Here is a 9533-nt window from a genome sequence, read left to right as displayed (position 1 = left end):
ATTTTTTCTTGTTAAAACAGAATTGACTATAACATTCTATACATTTAAAAAATATCTAATTCCAAGATATTTTAGGCTTAATTCAATTGGCTTTACACTGAATAAATCATTCCGAATTTACATTGTGTCAAATGCAATGTCACATAAAGTTGACCTTTCATCATGCTATTTTCCACTAGAATCCTGCTTCAACAAGATCTCATACTAAACTGAAAAAGGTTGCCTCAATTGTGCTTGTTTCATTTCCCTTCACTAGTGTGAAAAAATCTCTTTCGTGATTTCCTTTCATTGTTGGGGGCGAATCATTTGGATGACTAATCTTCCAAATGTATAAACATTGTCTGGTGATGACTGAAATTTATGTTCTCATTTCACTGGTTGTGTAGTTTTGAGGATATCTTATGCTTGCTGGTTTCCTGTCACGGTATCAGGCTGTAGAGAAGCAGCACAGAACAAAATAGAAATAAGGCTCATTTTCTAGAAAGTGAACTTAAAAGTTTAATTGTCTTTATAATTGTCTGTTTAGAAGATACTAATTGCATGAAATAACCACAGTGTGTATTATAGACTGAAAGATTTTAAAAACACAGATATCATCCATGCTATGTTCTTAATTTACCAATCTCCTTTGAAATGTGTAGTGAAAATGATTACAAAATAAAATGCTTCATTTATTTCCCAAAGTTGAGTTCAAAACTGTAGTTGTGAGGTAGTCATTTGCAATACTTACTTGAAATAAGTAAAACTAGAAACTGAAGTTTGAAAATCAATGTCTCAACACCTTTCAAGAATAATCTTCATTTTATTCTTCAGTTTTTCCATCTTGACAACACTAAGATTAGTATTTTGTTTGTTACTCATTTTTTTAAATCAACGAAAGAAATGTGGAAGAAAACAGACTTCATCAATCTTAAATTACTTACGTGGTTTATTTTAAATGTGCAAATCCTTTTTAATTCAGAGAGTTCATTTTAGCTTTTATATTTAAATCTGATTGTTGGGTTCCTGTTTAGATTTGTTGAGGTGGAAAACTAATAACCCTTTCTTTACGGATATATTGTACATATCAATTCAATAATGAAATATTTTACATATATTACACATATACACAGGTAGGGATGTATATCTGAGAGATTGCCAACAGGATAAATATGTACATATAGCAAGAACTATATTATGCTAACAATGAGCCATAGGAAAAATATGATGTAGCCTTTATAACTATTTGACATCTTATGGCATAACACTTGTACTTGGCCTGTATCTTCCCTCAGTAACCTTGGTCTAAACAATTTACTAGTCGGAAATCATTTGCTCAGTTGAAACCAATAGATACAGTTGAACATTGGTTATAAGGGCCAGTCCCCTGGCTCACTTGACTAATTCTCTGCCTGCAAGTGCCAGCATCCGATATAGCCATGCATCGCCATGCTGGCTGCTCCACTTCTGATCTGCTCCCTGGTTAGGGTCTGAGGCAGCAGTGGAAGATGGACTAATGCCTTGGGATCCTACACCCTCAAGGGAGACCTGGAAGAAGCTCCTGGCTCCTGACTACCAATTAGTTCAGCTCCAGGATTTGCAGCCATTTGAAGAGTGAACCAGCAGAAAGAAAAATTTTCTCTCTCCACTTATCATTCTCTTTGTAAATATGCTTTTTCAGCAAAAATAAATAAATCTTCAAAAGCCCTTGCTTAGAATACTGAATCTTTGAAATTACAAAGGAGAAATTTATTAATTATAAAAATCTAAATGCTTTGCTGTATGATTTATAAAATATAAGGAAATTTTTATTATTGAAAGCATAGAGGAATCTGTTATTCCAAGTCATAATATCATAAAAAAACATCAGTTCCATTCTATTGTTATACAACCCACCTATTGTCCTATAAAATAGCATATTTGTATATTTTTTGTACAGGAGAAATTTGCATTTTTGATAATACAATATTTTATAATTGTTAAGTAAATGATGGACCACATGTACAAAGTTGGTCCCACTAGTTTATCATGGGACTGAAAAATTCCTATCTCCTCATGACATTGTAGTTTTCATAGCATCTCACACATATTTGTGGTGATACTGTTTTAAATAAACCTATTGTACAATCAATCAAAAATTAATACGTTGTGTTATATGCAGTACGTGATGCTGTATTTTACCAAGAGTTTAAAATGTACTGAATATACTTATATGAAAACAAAGCACCACTGTAATAATATACAGGGTCACATTAATAACAGTCTTATTAAAGTTAGTGTTTACACTTGTTTGTATCAAGAGGCCACACACAGACATCAAGGTGTGTGCAACTGCAGTGTACGGTATACACGCAATGATGAGATTACACAAGGCATTTGCAAGAATGTATTCCCACCTGCAGGATGAAAGACTCCAGCTGCCAGCATACCTTTTTTTGTGCCTGAGGAAGTTTATCCCAGAATCTAATGTGTAGCAGAGGATAGTATTTTAAATGTCACAGTATTCAGGCTAGGCTCCCACAGCAAGTTACCTAGTACAAAGTTCTAGTATTGAGATTGAGACATCCTGTTTCATAATTTAATGCTTTATTTTATATGCCCTCTATCATGCCATCGAGCCTAGAATCTATAGGAGAAAAAACTATCTCTGATACCCTCAACAAATATAATAGTGTCTGGTACAGACCAGAAAATCAAAAGCTCATAGTCTAAACGGTTTCTGGATTAATGAATAAATGGGAAATTTTAAAAGTCACACATACATATCCTATGTATTTTGACTTTTTCCCATATATTAGAGTTCTTAGATACTACAAATAAAACTAAACTGAATACTTTTAAAATTTTAATCCAAGAGTATTTTAATAATGAATTTTTGTATAAATTTTGGAGTGACATAATTAATATAATACTTAAGAAAACATTAAGTTAATATTCAGACACTCCTTTGCCTTACTCATATTTTATTCCTGTCATGGGGAATAATCAAAATGATTTTACTGTTCATCTCTGAACTCCTCTCACAGTTTTAACCTCTGTCATTTATATTATTCTCAGTAACATTTGCATATTTCCATTTTAAATACTAGAAACAGATACCTGAAACACAGACACATATTATTAGTAAGAATTTCCAAGGATTACTGAAGATGAGTCATCATATCCACAACTCGATATTAACAGGACTTTTAATTTCCCATAAATAATACATATTTTATTTTGACACTCTCCTGAAACACCACTTTGAGTTACCAACCAAACTGAGCAACCTAATTCATTTAATATTTTCAATTCAGAAGTAATTCGATGTTCATATCAATTTGGAAGCATAAAGCATGAGAGAAAATAGACGTATTGTCATAAAATTGAAGAAGTATACAAGAACACATTGAAAAGCTTGGGTAAAAATCATGCTGGCAACCTGGAAACATTAGTAACTGACTTTTTTGGCTTTAAAAAGAATGCTTTTCTTTTTTACACATGGGTATAATTCTAAAGTTGACTACTTTTATAAAGTATTTCATATACTATGCTTAATAGTGAGTTGTTCAATTACAACTATTTAAAATCCATGCTGAATATTTCTTGGCAGAGATTGGCAGAATTCAACAGTATAAGCTTTCCATGCCAATGATCTCATTCTAATGAGGCAAATGGAAATATAGGGTAGCAGAAACAGCCTGTGTTTTTCTGAAAATTACATTTTAACTTTCATGTCTGATTCTCTTGTAAATTCTATCATTACCTAACCTTTTATATTAATAGGAAATTAATGCAAGTGACAGTCTTCCTGTACATTTGATCACAGTCCCTATGTTCCTTATGCATTAGAGGTAATTCAGATATTTGTCAGCTCTAGTTTCTGCTCTGGTCTAACATTCATGATGAAATATTGTGTGTTTTCCCTCTATTTGTGAAAGGAAAACTGTATAAAAAATTTCTCGATTTCGTAACATTTGTGTATGTAGTGATAAACATCGTTTTGTTCAATCACAGAATGTACATGAAAGCATATCTTCCTGATTCTGCAGTATGATCGCTGTCATGTATCCTTGCTTTTGTGATATTACCTTTGTTTTCTGCAAATAAAGAGAATATATGTGCATGTATGTTTACATATGGAATGAATATGGCAATATGTTAAAAAATATTCTTGTTTTACTTTGTTTGCCTTTTACATTAGGCAAGGGAATAGTTTGGTGCTGTATCCAGGAGGGCATTTTTTTTTTTTAAGTCAGTATATATAAAGGATGTACCTTTTTTCAAATGATGATTATGTAGAAGTATTTTTTTTATTTTTATTGTATTTTTGACAATCTTTTTTTTTTTTTTTATTACAAAGTCAGATATACTGAGAGGAGGAGAGATAGAGAGGAAGTGGAGCTGCCGGGATTAGAACCAGCAACCATATGGGATCAAGGCGAGGACCTTAGCCACTAGGCCACGCTGCCGAGCCCAGACAATCTTTACATAGTTAATTAGGGTAAAAAGGTTCAAGGGCTACAGGAAAATGGGTAAGACTTTTATTTGCATGTTGTTTTCTTCATGTATCTTAGGTAAAGGGGGATATTGAGGGAGAAGTCCCACCCAGTTTCCCACCCCACCCCAGGTCCCGGATCGACATAGTCCATCATAGAGTCTCCATTTGTGCAGTATTTCACTGCCAACATATAGCTGAGGTGGTTGATTGACTTGTTCTGTCCTCTGTCTTTTGATGGTTAGGGTTCTGAGTCCGGCATTTTGATTGGGGGGATCCCCAAAGAAACTTTGTCTGAGGTGTTCCCAGACCAGATTCTTGTATATTCTAGCAAGTACAGGGCCCAGCACAGTCCTTTGCCCCGATCAGGTGGTGCTTGCAATTGCTGAGTTGGTTCTGTTTTCAGCCCCGACTTCCACTGGAACCAATGGGTGTTGCAGTCCAGCATGGTTCTGCCCAACACATACTTGGCCCTCACATAAACCAGTGGGAACTGCAGCCTAGTCAGAGCAACTAGATAGAGACGTATATGTTTAATATATAAACTTACATTTCAGATGGGAAATTAGGTTTGAGATCAGGGTTGCTTGCATCATGAAACAGGATGAAATCACCCGGGAAGAATGAGTTACTAGAAATGAGAAGGCAATCAAGGACAGAAATGTGTGATTCTCCTAAACTTTAGCTCCCATCTAACCTTTACAGGTAACAAGCAATCATGGAGATAAGAAGAAAAGAGCATTGTGGAAATCAAAAAGAAACCATACGTGTAAGAAGACAACAGCATTCATCTAATGCTGTTTGTGAGACTTTCAGTTGAGGATAAAAAATTTAACTTCTGATTTTCCCACAGGGAGTTTCCTGGTGACCTTGATGTCTGAAATCTCCCACTGAATAGATTAGTGGCAACAAAATCTTGAATGAGCGTGGATTTGAGAGAGTGGGACAGAAAAGGAATTTGTGGCAGTTTTAAAATTGTTAAATAATAGGACAAAAATCAACAAGGGAACTGAAAACAATATTTGTATTCCTAAAACAAGAGGACTTTGCCAGCAACCATGATCCAAGAGACAGTGAAAGTGGATCAGGTCTTTGATAACGTCACAGAAAGGAATCCAGTCTTTAGTTGAATGTTCTTGTGTTAAAGGACCATACAGTCTTCACTTGGTTTTTTACAGTGAAAGTAAGTTAAACTGATGAGAAAATGGAGCAAGCATACAGCTGTTTATGTCAGTAAGGAAAACAATGAAGTCACTGTGCACACAGAGCGAGATTCCCCAAAGTATAGACTACCCATCACAATTATTTCATCACTTCCTTTGTAATGTATTGTTGAGACAAGTATTATGCCTCTTGTATCACTGTTGCTTTCGTATCCTGCAGAAAGCTTGGATGGTCATAATGGAGCATATATAAACTCCAGACTTATGTATTCTTCCGAGACAGAAGAAAGGCACAGACCCAGATTGAGAGATATTTTCCAATTTCACGTTCATCATTTAAATGTTTCCGATTTCTCAATGCAGGCCTGGACTGAGGGCAAGAGCCAACAGCTCAAGCTAAGTCTCCCACATAGGGGACGGGACCCAAACACTAGTCATCACGCTGCCTCCCAGAAAGCTTTAGTTAGGAGCTGCAGGTGGGAATTAAACCCCGACACTCAGTAGTGCACATTTTGGGGATACCACACAGCCAACACTTATGTGCTCATCCTTGGGACAGACTTTGTTTCCCAGAATTTGAATTCATAATTGGAAAACAAATTTGGCTGCAAGTTGGGATGCTGTAAGGTCAAGGAATATTGTTTTGTTGACTGTTTTGCAAAGGAAAAGATCATATTCATATGTTAAAAGAGAAAAGGAAGTAAATGAAGAAATGTAATGACACAGACAGTGTACAATCAGTGAAACACAAAATAAATGAAAACATTTGGAGGCATCTAGGGAGGCTGATTTTGTAAGGATAAAGCATACTTCATTTGGGGTATAGATTTCCTCATCTATCCTTCAAGATCATACCCATTATAACTCCTAGCAGGTTTTGTCATTAACTTGTTTGTTATTTTAAAGCTGGGTGGTTTTGAAAATTATACTTATTTTGTCTCTTTGTGTATGTATTTGAAACAATTCCTATCTTCCAGCATCATTGTTCAAGGAAACCTTTTCAATATAATGATCACCTTTAAATAGCTTATTCATATGCTCAAAAGGAGACTCATTTTTAAAAAGTTTATTGATTATAAATGCCCAGAGAAAAGAAACATAAAATCTTAAAGAGTTTGTTTTTATTCATAAACAGAAAACTGGAGCTTCTGAGCCAGGCAAATTGAAACACACTGCCTGGCGCTTTGGAAGTTAGTGTCTGCCCCTTCAGTTCTAAGGGACATCTTCTGGTCAACATTGGCCAGCTTTTTTGGCCATCTGTCAATCTGATGTGGGATCATTGTCCCTTCATCCACTCTAATAGCACTAGCTGGCATAGTCATCTTAGACCAGATCTCAGGTTTCCCACTATCCTTATGGCTTCTTTCTAACCTTCATCTATGTTATGGTAATGTTTCACTTTACTCATCACAGTGTAGCTTTTGCTGCTTTTTAAAAATCTTTTTAAAAAAATAATTATGTGCTTGCTTCAACAACACATATAGTAAAATTGGAATGCTACAGAGAAGATTAGCATGCTTCCTGCGCAAGGATGACACGCAAATTCATGGAGCGTTCCTTATTTTTATTGAAAAAAATATATATATTATTTTTTGGCCCAGCACCCCTGCCTAGCGGCTAAAGTCCTCACCTTGCACTATGAGCTGGGATCCCATATAGGCTCTGGTTCTAATCCTTGCCACCCTGCTTCCCATCCAGTTTCCTGCTTGTGGCCTGGGAGGGTTATAAGAGTTAGAAAATCATTTTAAAAATGCAAAATCCACTTAAGAATTTAGGGTTTTTAGAAAAATGTAAATCATCAGAGGTTTGTTGGAGAATATATATTTTGTGCAGGGCAGTATTATGGCATAGTAGATAAAACCACTGCCTCCATATTAGTATGCCATTTGCGAACCAGTTTGATGCCTGGCTGCTCAACTTCTGATCCAATTCCTTGCTACTATTTCTGGAAAGGCAGCAGGAGTTGGGCCATGTGCTTGTACCCTGGAATCTGAGTGGGAAATATAAAAAAAGAAGCACGGAAAGGAGTTCAAGAAGTTTAAGGAGTATGTCACACAGGAAATAGCAACACTGAAATAAAAATCAAGCCAAATTATTGGAAATGAAGGATGCAATGGAGCAAATTAAAAATACAGTGGAAAGTCTCAACAATAAAATGAAGGAGGCAGAAAAAAATAATCTCAGAATTAAAAGATATTTCTTTTCACAAAGGGGAAAAAACGCTGGAAGTAGAGCTAGGTCAAGCAAAACAAAATATTCAAGAATTAAGAGACATTATTAAAAGGCCAAATACAAGAGTTATTGGAGTCCCAGAAGGTACAGGAAAAGAAACTGGGTTTAAAACTGTATTTAATAAAATAATAAAGCAAAAAATAATGCAAAATGAAGTTATGAAATAAAAATAAATTTTATTAACTATAAAAAAAAAATAAAAGAAGCTCCTGTTTTGCCCAAAACACTGTGTCTACTTGGATATTGAACAAGAAGGCGGAAACCCTCTCTTTTTCTCCTTCTTTACCTCTACCTTTCAAATCAGCAAAATAAATTTTAAAAAGCTTAGCAATTTTTTTTAAAGATTTATTTTATTTTTATTACAAAGTCAGATGTACTGAGAGGAGGAGAGATAGAGAGGAAGTGGAGCTGCCGGGATTAGAACCAGCGGCCATATGGGATCAAGGCGAGGACCTTAGCCACTAGGCCATGCTGCCGAGCCCTAAAAGCTTAACAATTAAAACACAAAATCCCCAAAACAAGATCCATTACTTGAAACAGAATTCTCACATTTAAAGATTAAAGTATCAGTAATCTTTTTGAAATTGAACCTGAAATAACCACACTAAACTAGCTCATCTCTAAACACAAAGATACAAATTTTTACAAAGGGTAATTAATTTTTTTTAATTTTAATTTTTTTTTAATTTTTTTTTTAATTTGAAAGACAAAATTATAGAGAGGTGAGCCAGAGAGGGAGGACTTCCATCTTCTGGCACATTCCACAAATGTCCACAGTGATTGGGGTTGATTCAATCCAAATCTAGGAGCTTCTTTTGGATTTCCAGCATGGATACAGGGTCCTAAAGACTTGTATCCTCTGCTGCTTTACTCGTCCATAAGCAGGGAATGGAATGGGAAATGGAACAGATGAGACAGAACCTGGTACCCGTATGGAACGCTGGCATCACAGATGGAGGCTTAGCTCACTACATCATGCTGCCGGCACCGAAGAGTATCATTCTGTTTAAAGTTGAGAATTCTAGGGAAGGTGTCCTGCAAACTTTGACAACAGACCTTTTTAGCAGCTGATTAGAAAAAGAAGAAAATAAAAGCACTGATTTAATCTTCAAGGATGCATTGCATTTCTTCTCCAAATTTAGAGAATTCTTTCTAGCCACGGTCATTATTAACTCTCCTTCAATGGAATGAGTGAAGCAAAATGTTTCAGCCAACAGAAAGCCAAACTCCGTTATATCTATTGTGTTGTCCTTGAAAGAAGTTTTCCAATATCATAGAAACGGTGCCTCATTCATGGGAATAACAGCAGTGAATGATTTTTAATAGGCAATAACGAAGTAGACACTAGCAGGTAGGAAAGGTTTTATTCCACATTCACTAACATGTCCACTGGGGTAAATTAGAAATTCTTTTATAGCAAGATTTGTACTTCAGAACACAGAACAAAACTGAATGTTTATATTTCAAAGGGCTCCTGCTGCATCTCCCAAGTTAGTTCTAAAAAGCCCCCTTCAGAAACTCAAGGAGAATTTTAAAGTTTGAAATAGTTATGTCCATAGTTTTTATTTTAATCTTCTGAATATTACCTCTTCACAAAGTAAATGGTGCCACCAGGGCATTTTCATAGGAAAGTAAAAGTCAAACCTGACGTCTAAATAAAGCAATGTCATTTATGCTGTTTT

The 9533-nt window shown here is 35.3% G+C and overlaps 1 non-coding gene across 1 annotated transcript; it reads left to right on the top strand.

The window, feature by feature from the left end:
- The first annotated feature begins 7078 nt into the window (after positions 1 to 7078).
- LOC118760033 (U6 spliceosomal RNA) lies at positions 7079 to 7185 on the top strand. The gene has a single exon (XR_004996530.1). It is a non-coding gene; the product is annotated as a U6 spliceosomal RNA (small nuclear RNA).
- The last annotated feature ends 2348 nt before the right edge of the window (positions 7186 to 9533 follow it).

Source organism: Ochotona princeps, chromosome 11, assembly GCF_030435755.1.
Source record: "Ochotona princeps isolate mOchPri1 chromosome 11, mOchPri1.hap1, whole genome shotgun sequence".
Lineage (NCBI taxonomy): Eukaryota > Metazoa > Chordata > Mammalia > Lagomorpha > Ochotonidae > Ochotona > Ochotona princeps.
This window is presented reverse-complemented; position numbering and strand designations above follow the sequence as displayed.